Source organism: Eptesicus fuscus, chromosome 2 (assembly GCF_027574615.1).
Source record: "Eptesicus fuscus isolate TK198812 chromosome 2, DD_ASM_mEF_20220401, whole genome shotgun sequence".
NCBI lineage: Eukaryota > Metazoa > Chordata > Mammalia > Chiroptera > Vespertilionidae > Eptesicus > Eptesicus fuscus.
The window spans coordinates 39,197,314-39,211,603 of record NC_072474.1 but is presented as its reverse complement, the minus strand read 5'-3'; the positions used below and the strand labels follow the sequence as shown (position 1 = coordinate 39,211,603).

The 14,290-nt window shown below is 38.4% G+C and overlaps 2 long non-coding RNA genes across 3 annotated transcripts in view; one reads left to right on the top strand and one right to left on the bottom strand.

The window, feature by feature from the left end:
- LOC114234674 (uncharacterized) overlaps window positions 1-10,220 on the bottom strand; it is an 88,064-nt gene extending 77,844 nt beyond the window's left edge. For both annotated transcript variants that reach the window (XR_008557410.1, XR_003620864.2), the window contains exons 1-2: window positions 10,031-10,220; window positions 3,388-3,485 (exon numbers count right to left, since the gene is read on the bottom strand). This is a non-coding gene — a long non-coding RNA (uncharacterized LOC114234674). The remainder of the gene's footprint in view (window positions 1-3,387; window positions 3,486-10,030) is intronic.
- A 230-nt stretch (window positions 10,221-10,450) lies between these two features.
- Window positions 10,451-11,378, top strand: LOC114234675 (uncharacterized). Its single transcript, XR_003620865.2, has 2 exons — window positions 10,451-10,668; window positions 11,218-11,378. It is a non-coding gene; the product is annotated as an uncharacterized LOC114234675 (long non-coding RNA).
- The last annotated feature ends 2,912 nt before the right edge of the window (window positions 11,379-14,290 follow it).

Genomic DNA, 14,290 nt, shown 5'->3' with positions numbered 1-14,290 from the left:
TTCATTCATTCAGCAATTATTTATAAGCACCAATCATATCCCAGGCACAGTTATAGGTGCGTGGTTGTTGGAGATGCTGCAGAAAATAAATGTAGATGCACAGTTCCATGTAAACCTCATACTATTCCATAAGCAGTAATTGTTTCCCATTTTATAGAAATTTGCACAAGATCTTACTGCTAGCAAGTGAAGGGGTGAATTTGAATCCACTCTCTGCTTACTGATAAATCATGTGTTTATGTCATGCTATGTTTTCTCTCATATAGTTACTCCTTTTGGGTCCAATGCAATATTTTTTTTTTAACTTTTGACATTCAATAATTTGAGAAGGTGTAATAGATGAATATCAGCATGGCTCTTGGAAAGTTCATTATAGTTTGGTCAAAACACTTAAATCCTTTAAAGCAATATCTCTAGTCATTAGGAAAACATAAATCAAAACCACAATGAAATATCACTTCATACCTGTAAGAATGGCCAGTATAAAAAAAAAAAAAACAGAAAATAAGTGCTGATGAAAAGTGGAGAAACTGGAACACTTGTGCCTTGTGGGTGGGAATATAAAATGGTGCAGCTTCTGTGGAAAACAGTTTGGTGACCCCTCAAAAATGTATGCATAGAGTTACTATATGATCCACCAATTGAACTCCTCAATATACACCCAAAAGAAATGGAAGCAGGGACTCAAACAGATTCTTTTAGAAAGATTTTCATAGCAACAGTATTTACAACAGTAAAGGGTGAAACAGCCTAAGTGTCCATCAACGGGTGAATGGATAAACAAAATGGGGTATGTACATTACAGACAATGAAATAATATTTACTCTTTAAAAAATGAAATTCTGATACATGCTACAACACAGATGAACCTTAAAAACATTATGCTAATGGAAAAAGAAAATATATTGTATAATAGGCTTACATGAGATACTTAGAATCAGCAAATTCTAAGACTGAATAGAGGTTATTGGATTCTGAAAGAAGGAAGGAGTTGGGGGAGTTTCTTATTTGAACAGAGTTCTTGTTTGGGATGATGAGAAGTTCTGGAAATAGTGGTGATGATTACACAACAATGTAAAAGTTCTTAATGCCACTTACCTGCATACTTAAAAATGGTTAAAATGGTGAATTTTATGTTATGTATATTTAAACACAATTTTAAAATCCTTTGTAGATAGTAATGGATTTCAATGCATCCCAAGAACAATGGGAACCAGAAAGGGCAGGCAAGCAATGAGGAAAGAAGGATAAAAGTATAACATGCTGTCTACACTATTATTAAGTAAATAAGCAAATAAATAAATGTTTGCCTATTTTGAAATTTAAATAAGGTGTTCCCCTAAATACACAGTTTAAAATAAATTTCTTATCCCTACTATAACTTATCATCCATACATGTCAGAAAAAATATGTATACTTTTGGCAGAGTGTCAGATAAGATCAAACATAGTATATCTGAGGTGATAGTTATATTAGAACTAGAGGCCTGGTGCACGAAATTTGTGCATGGGGGGGAAGGGGTCACTTCAGCCCAGCCTGCACCCTCTTTAATCCGGGACCCCTTGGGGGATGTCCAACTGCTGGTTTTGGCCCGATCCCAGGGATCAGACCGAAACTGGCAGTCGGACATCCCTCTCACAATCCGGGACCACTGGCTCCTAACTGCTCACCTTCCTGCCTGCCTGCCTGATCGCCCCTAACTGCCCCCCCACCAACCTGGTCACCCCAACTGCCCCCACCTGCCGGCCTGGTTGCCCCTAACTTCCCCCCCCCCCACTGGCCTGGTTGCCCCTTAGTGCCCCCCTCTGCTGGCCTGGTTGCCTCTCACTGCCCCCCCTGCCAGCCTAGTCACCCCCAACACCCCCCCCACTAGCCTGGTCACCCCCAACTGCGCCCCCTGCCGGCCTGGTTGCCCCTCACTGTCCCCCTCTGCTGGCCTGGTCACCCCATGCAGCCTGCTGGTCAGTCGTTTGGTCATCCCTCCCTAACCCCTCTGCCAGCCTGGTCGCCCCACGCAGCCTGCTGATGAGTCATTTGGTCGTCCCTCGCTAACCCCCCTGCCAGCCTAGTCACCCCATACAGCCTGCTGGTCAGTCGTTTGGTCGTCCTTCCCTAACCCCCTGCCAGCCTGGTCGCCCCACGCAGCCTGCTGATGAGTCATTTGGTCGTCCCTCGCTAACCACCCTACCGGCCTTGTTGCCCCACGCAGCTTGCTGTTCAGTTGTTACTGTGAGGGCATCATGGCCAATTTGTATATTACCCTTTTATTAGTATAGATAGTTATATTATATTTTAAGGTATTTATTTGAAAGCTGTAACACTAGTTAACTACCTTAAAATATCACCATGTGAGAAAACGAGGCTCACTAAAAGGAAGTGTTAGGGCTTTATCTTGTTTGTTTTCTCAATTTCTTATTTCCTCAATAAGAGAGATACAGATTCTCTCTTATTCGTGTGTGTGTATGACCACGCACATGCTTTAAAAAATGAGAGAATGCATATAAGCATAACCAATGGACACAAAACTCTGGGGGGTGAGGGCATGTATGGGTGTGGGGTGGGGGGGACAATGGTAAGATATGTACACATATAATACCTAAATAAAAAAAAGTGGAAAAAAAATAGTCACACTAATAAAAGAGTAAGATGCAAAAAAAAAAAAAATGAGAGAATGGACTATTAAGGATTTTTGTATTCTCAATATCATCTTAGGAAATTAATACTAAGATCCATGTGTATCAAGCAATCTCTTCCAAAAATAATTTTCCATTAGAGGAATTAATAATTTAAGGTAAAAATGTGATGGTATTTCTTATAAGAGTAACTATAAAAATACAAAATATTATAAAGCATCTATGTCAGAGATGAAAAATTGCACATATGTTGTGCTCAATAAAAAACTATTTAACCAACATCTTAATACCTGGCCCTTAATTGGCCACCATGCATGCCTACTGTTGACATTTACCTGGTTTTATATAAACCCAAGAATGACTGGCATCAATTAAATGTTAATATCCTTATATACAATTCACAACCAAATTCTTACTTTTTTTACAACATCCCTTTTTTTTGGTTGACTATTTCCATACATATTAATAGAGGTCCAGAATCTGAAAACCTAAAATAAATATACCAAGTGAAAATAAACATAAATTTCAGTTTATGTGGAATTACCTCAGCTGTTACACATTTTTAAGATTCACCAAGATTAGTATTATATGTCGTTACTTTTAACCTAAGTCTAAAGTGCTAAAGAAAATTATGGCAGCAGGTAGATTTTTCTAAAACTATATCTAAATATGAAACACCCATTACTTATGGGAACATTTATCCTAATCACTACTTCATGCTCAGAATAACTCTAATGACTAAGAATACACTTACGGAAGTAGTATTTCCTGGGTTCAAATCTTGTTGCTGCCATTTATTAATTGTATGAACTTGGACAAGCTACTTTCCTTTTCTTGCCTCAGCTTCTTCATCTGTAAAATGGGAATAAAATGTTAAGTTTATTGTATTGTTGTGAAAAGTCAATAGAGGACTTAAAATCGTATTTGGCAAAGAATAAACAGTTAATAGATATTACACATTATTAGACCCCTGTTTAAAATTTTTTAAATTGTGGTTGAAAACCGGGTACTTTACTCACTAAAGCTGTATCATGTGAGGTCAGTTCCTAATTCCCTCCTAAACCTATATATTTTGGAGGAAAATTTAAAACCATCCATAAAACATTTTATTATTGGAAGGTTATAATTACTAAATCTATATCAACGGCATTTAGATAGTAAACTTAAAAATTTTAACACTCTTGCTTCTACTTAGCATTTTAATAACAAAATTTTATTGTGGAAAAAGATGAATGAAATTTCAAAGTCAAGACATCTTTATTTATGCAGACAGCCGAAGCACGCAAGAATATTTTTAGTAATTGTTCATATATTTTAATTTTTTTTCTTTTGTAATATCTTTGTAATAACTCAGATGCTTTAAGCAAAAGCCAATTTTATGGTAAGTAACAATAAACAGATGAAATTCTAGTTTGGTCTGGAAAATATTTGTTGGTTAATAATAGAATATTAGAAATAATCTCAATGTTAAGGCATTTAGATTTTGATGTTAGTAAAGAGCCAATGCCCTCCCACATATTTTATGGAGTTTAGCATAAACTAAATATATTTAAACCTTTAGTAGTTATTCTATACAAAAACATATGTTTCATTTAAATATTACAGATTAAAATGAAAAATGCTGGGGAAAGAGTGAAAGCTTAAAGAAAGTTAATAAGGACATTCTTCCACAAGCAGAATGGTCCAACCTTTTCCAAAGCAAAGAACAGTTATCCTTTTTCGGGGCTATTTCATGTAGTTATTTTCTTGTGGGATTGACCAATGTTTTGTTTTGCTTGTTTTTGTGCTTATGTGAGTTTAATGCTTGTTTTCTATCATGATTTTGTCTTCCTCCCAAATGATGAACTCTGCATTCTACTAATAGAGTCAGCTACAAAAATTAACCAAGATCGGGTTTATTGGCTTGTGGTTGTTTTTTGACTATAAACATGATGAGATGAGGAACACCTTTGACCCCTACCTAGACCATGAAGTCAAGTCATACAACTATAGTGACTGGCAACCTATTGTCAAAGCATTGTTTAAAAACTAAATGAGGAAATATCTCCTACTATGATAGGATAGTGAGTTATTCTATTGCTTAGAATCTGGGCTAGCATTTAGTGTTTATTTTGTTCAAGGTTTTGTTAAGGAGATTTTTTATAGTCATCTAACACTTAAAACTTTTTTATAAGTTTGAATAAGGTTTTATTTTCTTTTTTTCCTGTACTTTACATTTAACAAAGTTCTTTTAAAGCAAAATAGTGTGCGCCCAGCCGGTGTGGCTCAGCCATTGAGCTTCGACCTAAGAACCAGAAGGTCACAGTTTGATTCCTGGTCAGGACACATGCCCAGGTTGCAGGGTTGATTCCCAGTGTGGGGCGTGCAGGAGGCAGCCAATCAATGATTCTCTCTCATCATTGATGTTTCTATTTCTGTCTCCCTCTCCCTTCCTCTCTGAAATCAATAAAAATATATTATTAAAAATAAAAATAAAGCAAAATAGTGTGATGAAGGCCTGGGTAGGTAGTGGGGAGATGGTGAGGTAGAGGGGATCAAGAAGGGGTAAAAAGGGGAAATCAGTAATACTTTCAACAATAAAGATAATTTTTTTAAAAAGTAAATGGGCTTTTCTGTACTCAAATAAAAATTTTTTTCAACATCTGGGTTGGGGATTTGAGAGGAGGAAAGAAAGAAAGCAGTTACAATATCCCAACTCCAAAAATCACATAAATTGAGATAGAAAGTAGCAGCAGAAAATTAATACCAGATTTTAAAAGAAAAATGCTAATATAATGAAGCAAACATTGATCCATATGCTATATGTGAATGAGCATCTCTCCTAAGAAGTGCTAGCCACTTTTACAATATCCAATCAGAGTAGATACCCTTCTTAAAGTTCCAGACTGAAACTCATAGTAACTGACTTATTCTCTGAATTTGTCTTAAAAAAATTTTAGACTTGCAAAAACCACCATTTTTCTGTTTTGTATTTGTCAAAGTGATGGAATTTCTTCTAATCAACACGTTTCACTTGCAAAGCCAAGTTTGTCATTTTCTATTATTAACTTTTGCTCATATATAAAACTTGTATTATTCTAAGCCCACAACAAGACTTTATTTCAATATGCTTTCATGTCAAAAATAGTTATGACTGTTGTAAATGTGAATAATATTAGCATTTGGAAATGTGAATAATATTAGCATTTATCTTCCTAGCCACGCAGACAGAGACTAAATCAGTTCTGGGATGCAGTTGCTCAAACTGAAGGAAAATGTCAAAATTCTCCTTAGGTACCTATTAATCAACTAATTCTCTATAGTCATAATTACCCCTTGAGAATACCTGCTAAATGTAATATACTATAACTTTACAAACAATAGCAAAAGCAAGGTAACAAATGGAAGCTGACCAATCTTTTGGGAACCCCATTATTGAAACTGAACGTGTTAATGTTGAGTAAACTGCTTCATGGAAAGTTTGTCCATCTGACTAGACTGAATATTAACCCAGTAATTCCAACAACATTGTTAAATCATTAGTAAATTCCTTTGGTGAACTTGGTGACATGAACTATAAGAGCAGCCTATTAGGAATTCGCCAGCATGCAAAGCATATGTATACTCACATGACTTCAACCAGGCTTATTAAGATCTACAATCATATGTTTTCAAATATACTACCTAAACCCCTGGAGGGCCAAGGCCAAGGCCAGATGTGGTATTTTATCTGTATTCTACCCTTGTCCGCCCCTTTGCTAGCATTTCACTGAGTGCAGTATGCAGTTCAGCAGGCAGTGTCAGATAACTATTAACAGTGCATATGTCCAACTATGCACAATATTGGTAGCATGCAATTATTTCAAGTATTGAAAATGTACATCAAATTAAGATCAAGGAGAGCACGGGGGAAAGGTGGGGAAAAGAGTATGTCCTTTCCCTTCATTTTCTGGTATTGAATGTGCAAAATCAATTCTTTTGAGAAGCATATTTGTACACAGAACACAAACTTTTCTAACATGAAAATGAGAGATACTTTCAGTTCATGGAAGGAACTAAAGATAGATGACCACAGACAACTGATCTCTTTTTTTTTTTTTTCACCACTTCATCAAACACGACACTTAAAATTACTTGGAAAACATTGTGGTAATATGTTGTTCCAAAATGTTGCCAGTTAGAAAGCACATTTTATCATCTGACAGGCCTTCATTTCCTCAGCCCTCCTTCATCATTAAAAACTACTTCGGTAGTTTGATGCATTTTTCCAAAGAGCAATGAATAGGTTAGATCAGCAACTGACTTTATCCACTGACGTACAGACTGACTGATGGAAACTTCCAACAGCCCTAAGACTTTAAGCCTGGGTACAAGGGTTTACATCAGACCCTGCACAGAAGAGGAAAGCCACTTAATCCTGCAAAATTTGCTAAGCTTCCCAACAAGACCAACCAGAGATTTTGTGTATTTTATTAATTCCAACAACAAAAAACAGCAAAATAATACTTTTATATCCCTTTGTGTTCATATTTCTTTTTCCCCTGTATAACTGTGTATGGGAAAAGACAAGCGCTTAAGAATGAGCTTCAGGTGACAATCCTGATTTCACTCTGTCCCATGCGTCATTCTCCCCGTAAGTGCTCCTGTTTGCCTGGGTCCCCGAGAATAATTGCTATCCCTTCATTTTTAAGTGACATGCAGGTTTGTGTTTTTGAGAAAGAGAGAGAGAGAGAGAGAGAGAGAACACGGCTAATTAACCAAGCAAATGCAATGGTTTCATAATTTAAATAGAAAGTGACTAGAGTTCATGTTTGCCCATGTGCTTCTTATTAAATTATTGAAAGTTGTTTTTTATTTCTCTGCATTTTCAAATTCTCAGCTCCAGTGTATATTTTCTATGTATTTGTAGTGAATGAGAAAAAAAACACTCCCAAAAGATTGCATACCAAAGAGCAGAGCCTCCTGCTCCCTGAGATTGATGGATGTTTATGAGGAAATCCAGCATGCAATTTTAAAATCCTGCAGGTTCATTGTAAGTTAAACCATGTGGCCTCTACTCAAATCATTCCTTCCTTTCAAAATCACTCATCAGAACTCCCCATTTCCCTCTCCCTTGAATCTTCCTGCACTGATCTGCTCCGGCCAAGCCCCAGCCCTGCGCTGGTGGGACCACTGAGGTGGCGGTTACCCGCCATCTGGGTGACTCCTTTCATCACTGAGGCACCACCCCAATGTCCTCCCAAACATTGAGCCTTATGAGTTTACCTTTCACTCTTTTAATTTTAGATGAGAGATTTTTAGATAAAAAAGAAACTTTATTCAATAAGAAATATAGAGAATGGTTTAAGTTTGCATCAAAATTACCTAGGTGACTTGGTAAAAATACAGATTTCTGGCTTCATTGTAAAACTACTGGATCAGAACCTTGATGGGTTTGTAGGGGTTTGCTTTCTAAATTTGAGAACTTCTTATAGGGGCAATAATATTGTTTTGCTGTCATTATAAAAGTGAGAAGAATACTCACTTCAAAGTGACACAGTTCTTTTCATAAAACACACACACACACACACACACACACACACACACACACACACACACACACACAGAGTTGACTAAAAAACACAGGGGTTAGGAGAGCCCAGCCCTACACAGTAAAAAATCTACATATTACTTTGACTCCTCCAAAAACTTAACTGTGAATAGTCGACTGTTGACCAAAAGCCTTAGTGAAAACATAAAGTCAATTTACATATTTTGTAGTTATATGTATTGTGTATTATATTCTGAGAATAAAGTAAGCTAAAAAAAAGAAAATATGAGATTATAAGGAGGATAAAATACACTTGCAGTACTGTACATACTTATTGAAAAAAAAAACATGTTTAAGTGGAGCAGTGGAGTTCAAATCCTATTGTTCCAGGGCCAACTGTATTTCAAAAATGTGTATTGCTGAATGGATAGATAAGAAGCAAGAATAGCCAGCAGATATTAAAATGTTAAGTGCAACATAATGTGTCAACAGTAAACTTTAAAAGGAAATAAAATTAATAGAAAGGGTATTTGTTTAATTACCTGTTTTTTAATTATGTAGCATTATTTAAAACTAGAGGCCTGGTGCATGAAATTCATGCATGGGGGAGGGGGTCCCCTCAGCCCAGCCTGCATCCTCTCCAATCAGGACCCCTTGGGGGATGTCCAACTGCTGGTGGCAGTCAGACACCCCTCTCACAATCCGGGACCACTGGCTCCTAACTGCTCACCTGCCTGCCTGCCTGATTGCCCTTAAGAGCCCCTCCTGCTGGCCTGGTCACTCCCAACTTCCTCCCCACCCCCGCCAGCCTGATCGCCCCTAACTGCCCCCCCCCCCCGCCAGCCTGGTCACCCCCAACTGCCCCCCTACCGGCCTGGTCGCCCCACACAGCCTGCTGTTTGGTCATTTGGTCACCCCTCACTGCCACCCCTGCCAGCCTGGTTGCCCCCAACCATCCCCCTGCCGACCTGGTAGGCCCTAACTGCCCCCTCCCCCCACCACTGGTCTGGTCGGCCCTCACAGCCACCCCCTTCAGGCCTGGTCACCACTCACTGCCCCACCCCACCACCACCACCACCAGCCTGGTTGCCCCACACAGCCTGTTCGGTCATCCAGTCAGTTGTTTCAGTTGCAATGGTCGCTTATGCTTTTATATATATAGATGTGGAGGTCATATACCATCATTTGAAGATGACATATGGCCTTAATTCTCAGACAAAAGAAATAAAAATAAACTTAGGCAAAAGAGGTGCTGCCCATTTTTAAATCTTCTGTGGGTTCATTTTCATGGGGCCTGGGCCACGTTTACCTCAGAATCCTGCTGAAGGGCCTCAGAATTAAGTGACAATCTTAAAAGCAGATTTAAGATTAGCCAGTTTTAACCAGGTGAGCAGAGGGTTTCACTGGGAAAGCAAAGGCCACCGCGCTGCCCAGAAGTCCATGTTGTGATACCCAAGAGCTGGGTCAGGCCCGGGAGGAGCGCATCTGGGAAGGCGAACTCGCTCAGTGGGGACTGCCTATGCCAGTGGGCGTGCACGTGCCCAACCACCTGGACACCAGAACGATAAACGCTGCATACGATTCTTCAGCATATTAGTTCGCACTTTCTAGGGGAGCTTGTCACTGAAGAGGAAGGCAATCACTGGAAAATCACGTTGAAAAGGGCACAGGTTCAGAAGAGTCATTGCAGAAATCAGGATGGCTTCTCGTTTACAGAACCAGCCAGGGTGCACCGCCTTGTGTGTTATTTCTTAACCCCAGAATTAATTAGATTTGTCCATCCTGAGACTGCAGTGTATTTTTTAGTAGAAAAAGAGAAGGAACACGTGTGATACCTTTTCTCCATGTTTTTATAGGAAGTGTTATTTCAGTCAAAGACTTTACCAACCTGTGCCTGTCCCTTCGGTGACTTTCACTGTGTCACTGCGTCAAATGACCACCTTCAGAAAGGCGTGGAGTCTTCCCATGTCCTGGGAATTCTTGACAGTGCAAGGCGGCGGTTCAAAGAAATGCGTTTGCTCGGGAAACTGGAGAGCCAGGGATTTTTCTCTTTCTTTTCTCACGGGCACGGAGATGTGGTTTTGAAAGTGCACGACGACATTCCTGTAAAATTATCACGTTCGCTTACATTTCTGTATATAAGACAAACCTCAGAGAAGAGAGGTATACGCGAAAGAGCGTGGACCGAGACAAGGGGGCTGCAAAGGTGAAGACTGTTAACAGGGCTAATGAGTAGAGCACATGGCTGTTTGCTGATGTAACAAGGCTCTGGAATTTAGAGCCTTCTTGCTGGGCCTCAGCCATCAGCATCATCAGCATCACCTGTGTGCTGCCAGACTTGCAGTGTCTTGAGCTTCACCTTAGACCTCAGGGATCAGACTGTAGTTTAACTGGATCCCCAGGTGGTTCTTATGCAAGTTGATGTTTGATATGCTCTGCTCTGCTCTGGAAAACGATAGCAGGAAAGCATGATAAGCTGAGATGTGGGCCATGAGCTCCAGGACCTATTTCAGATTTTAGTTACAGGTAAGGAAAGAGCTTGAGCAGGGGAGTTCTTTTAGGAAGAGCAATATGCTATTTTATATTAGAATTTAGAGATATATACGCATATATACAACATAAAAGCAATTAGGATCCTATTGAGGCAGTTCACTTGACAGCCATGTAGGATAAATTAAGTATTTAGGTGTTTCATACTTTATCTGGTATTTTCTTTTATATTAATTTATATAGAGTATCAAGACTCCTTGCTCCTACTTTCCAGAAAGCGAAATGATCGTAGGAGTGTTATTTTTGGGAAACATTTTTACTAAATAGCAATATTTGTTGGAGAGAGGGAACTAAGAAACATATAGGTATCCCCTGATATCCAAATCCAGAAACTTGATGAGTCCGGATAGCCAGGGATGCTTCTGCTGTCAGAGAACAGTGGGTAAGAGAGAGGCAGAGGTAGAGGAATGTAACTAGTGCCATTTACCTGGAGGTTTATTGATAGAGAATTCACAGACTATCAGATTAAGATTTACCCCAGCTGTCATCCTATTAATGCAGCATTATTGTCGTTTATTGTTACAGCTGTGGGTGTGATACATCACTCAAGAGTATGAAGACCTGAGCTTTTACATCTGTAGCTTCTTTCCTCTGTGTCTTTAGTCCTCTTCCCAGTAGTAACTGCTCTCGAAAGTGAGCATAGGAGAATCTTCTGCAATTGTGAATGAAGTTGATATGGGAAACCATGTCTTGCGGACTGTTATGCATGCTAATCACATCGCACTGAGACACGTAGTAGAACAACCTTCCTACCTCAACGGATATGCCACACTAACTTCCTTCAACCTGACTTACTCACATGCAAGGCTGGGACCACCTGTGGACAATGATAGATCCTAGTCTAATTTGAAGCTTGGACCCAGTTAACAACTGTCTCCCTAAGTTTTCTATCACAGTTCCACAAGCTACTCTTGAACGGTCATTACTGCAGAGACTCCTGAAGATACATGTCTTTGGTGGTGACATACTATAAGAGGCAGTTTAGAATGCCACTTAAGAAGTTGTGTCATCTGAGCAAACTACTTAACACCTCTTTGGGCACAAGTTCCCTCTCATATAATATGGGGATCATGTTAATGCCTACTTCATAGGGTTGTAATGATGCTTAAATGATGTGTGTGTGTGTGTGTGTGTGTGTGTGTGTGTGTGTGTCCATCCATCCATGTACACACATTTCCTGTCACATACTAAGCACTATGCAGATATTAGTTATTATTCTCAAATACATAGAGTCGAGTTTATTGTTTACCTCAGTGAGGGAGAAGACAGCCTGGGCAGAGCTTAGTCATTGTCTTGAAGCGGGAAGGAGGCAAAGTCAAAATTTGTTAAGACTCAGAAGCTTGATTTATGGTGTGTCTTTCAGTTAGTGGGATTGATAAGAATTAGGCAAAGATTACTATACAGTTGTCCAGCCCTGTGTTTCGATACTTTCCACTAAAGATTTGGTGGGTCTTTAGGGAAGTTCCTGTATGAACAATCAAGTCTTTTGTCTGAAAAAGAATCAAATGAAATATCAGTCATGTTAATAGAGACAGTAAATTGTTTTTGGTTTTTTTTTTGTGTGTGTGGGGTGGGGGGGAGGGTGATATAGAAGGGATGGTAGGTAGTTTCAGTCCTCAGTGTATGTGGGTAGTGGTTTTGGTGGCCATTATTCATTCTTTTTAATATTATTATTGTTACATTTCTCAGAATAGGTACAAATTAGCTAACTACTACATTAATTAAATTAGTGGGATAATCTATTTTTTCCCATGGTTACCCAGTAAACAAACATCAAGACCTTGGGAAATCAGGAGGAACATCCTGGGGTGTCAGATCTGAGTGAAACAGAAATGTGGAGGACTCCCAAGGGGGGTTAAGAAGGAACAGAGTCGACAGAATGACTAGTGAGGTGATATCAGAAACACACTGCCTATAGTACACTTTTTTTTTTCTAATATCAGCCTACTTTCTTCCAACATTTGATCATTTATACTTGGTTTGGTTCTTAAAACAGCAACAAGTTTCAACATTTTGTTTTGCTGGATCCTTTGAGAAAGGCATTGAACAGAGCATTATTAGAAATGGGAGTGACCTTGCAGATAGATGCATGTAGATCTAGTAAAGGGAGGAAATGTGACTGCAAGTAAATCGCAAGGTCTTTGAACTCAAGTGGATCTGCCTTCAAATCTTGTTTTTGCTACATAGTAGCTGTGTGGTCTTAGACGCATTATTTAACCTCCCTAAACTTCACTTTCCTCTTCAATGGACTTGAGATTCCAATATCGACTTGTAGAAATGTTATAAGGAGATAATTTTAGCAAATAATTTTCAATAAATAATAGCTATTAGAATGTGTAGATATGTATTGTATTTTCTAAGTTATATCTACACATGCACTCTTGATTCTGAGTATTTCACTATGTACTAGTTGTGAATTATGCACTATGTAAGTACAAATTCATAACTTAAATATATATGCCATTTTTGTTTTAAATAAAACTGAAATTCTCTTATTAATTACTAGAGGCCCGATGCACAAAATTCGTGCAAGAGTAGGCCTTCCTTCTCCCAGCTGCTGGCACCGGGACCCGGGCTTCCCTCACAGCCCCAGCTTCATCTGGAAGGTCATCTGGAAGGATGTCCAAAAGGACGTCAGGTCTAATTAGCATATTATACTTTTATTATTATAGATATGTACATTCCAAATCACAGAATTTAATTTTAATTGTCAATCATAACTGATTCATTATAGTACCTAAAATTCACCTACCTAGCAAGTAATTCTATTCTTATTTTTATTCAAGGCACTCAATTTTTACATTAATTATTATCATTCATTTCCACAGATAATAATATTTTCTTTTCAGCTTTTTAATTTTCATAACATTATAAATTCTAGATTATAAAAAAATCCTGAATTATTCTAAACATCTTTATTTTTAATTACTATTTCAGCTACAGCATTTTTAAAAAGAAAACTTATTTGGGCTTATAACCTATTTATTATAGCAGATAAATACCAGATCCACATGCTTGACTAGAAAAAATCGATTGATAAAACAGATTTCAAAAACTATCATAATGAAGTAATTAAAAAAAACTGCAATTCTAATTTCAGATCTTATGAAAGCGTTATTTTTTTTTTTTTGGAGTGTCTTTACATTAGTTAACAGCCTAACTACATTTATCACCTCTGATTTTTATTTAAGGTAAAATTTTCCCAAAAAAAGTTTTATAGATAAATATATAAAATAAAATTGGCATCACAAAACAAATGGCATCTTTGAACACATATAACACATTTCATAGTAATACTATGTTGAATCTGAGCAGCAACAGTGTCTTTTCTCCTCTTGCTTTGTATGGAGCCAGAAGAGCCCATCCATCCAGGTAGCCTGCACACACAGTGTCAGAGAGCCCCCATTTCTATCACTCCCTGATGATGAATGAGGTTCTTCTTCTAAACAAATAAGCACTTCAGAGGGTTACCCTTGACAGGGTTGTTAATCCCGAGTGCCAGCCTTATCACTTCAGGATTCAAGGGCTGAAGTTTTACAGGATCCCTGCACTGCCTGGCTCTTGGGCAGTTGTCTGGAAGCTGCATGGCACAAGGCCA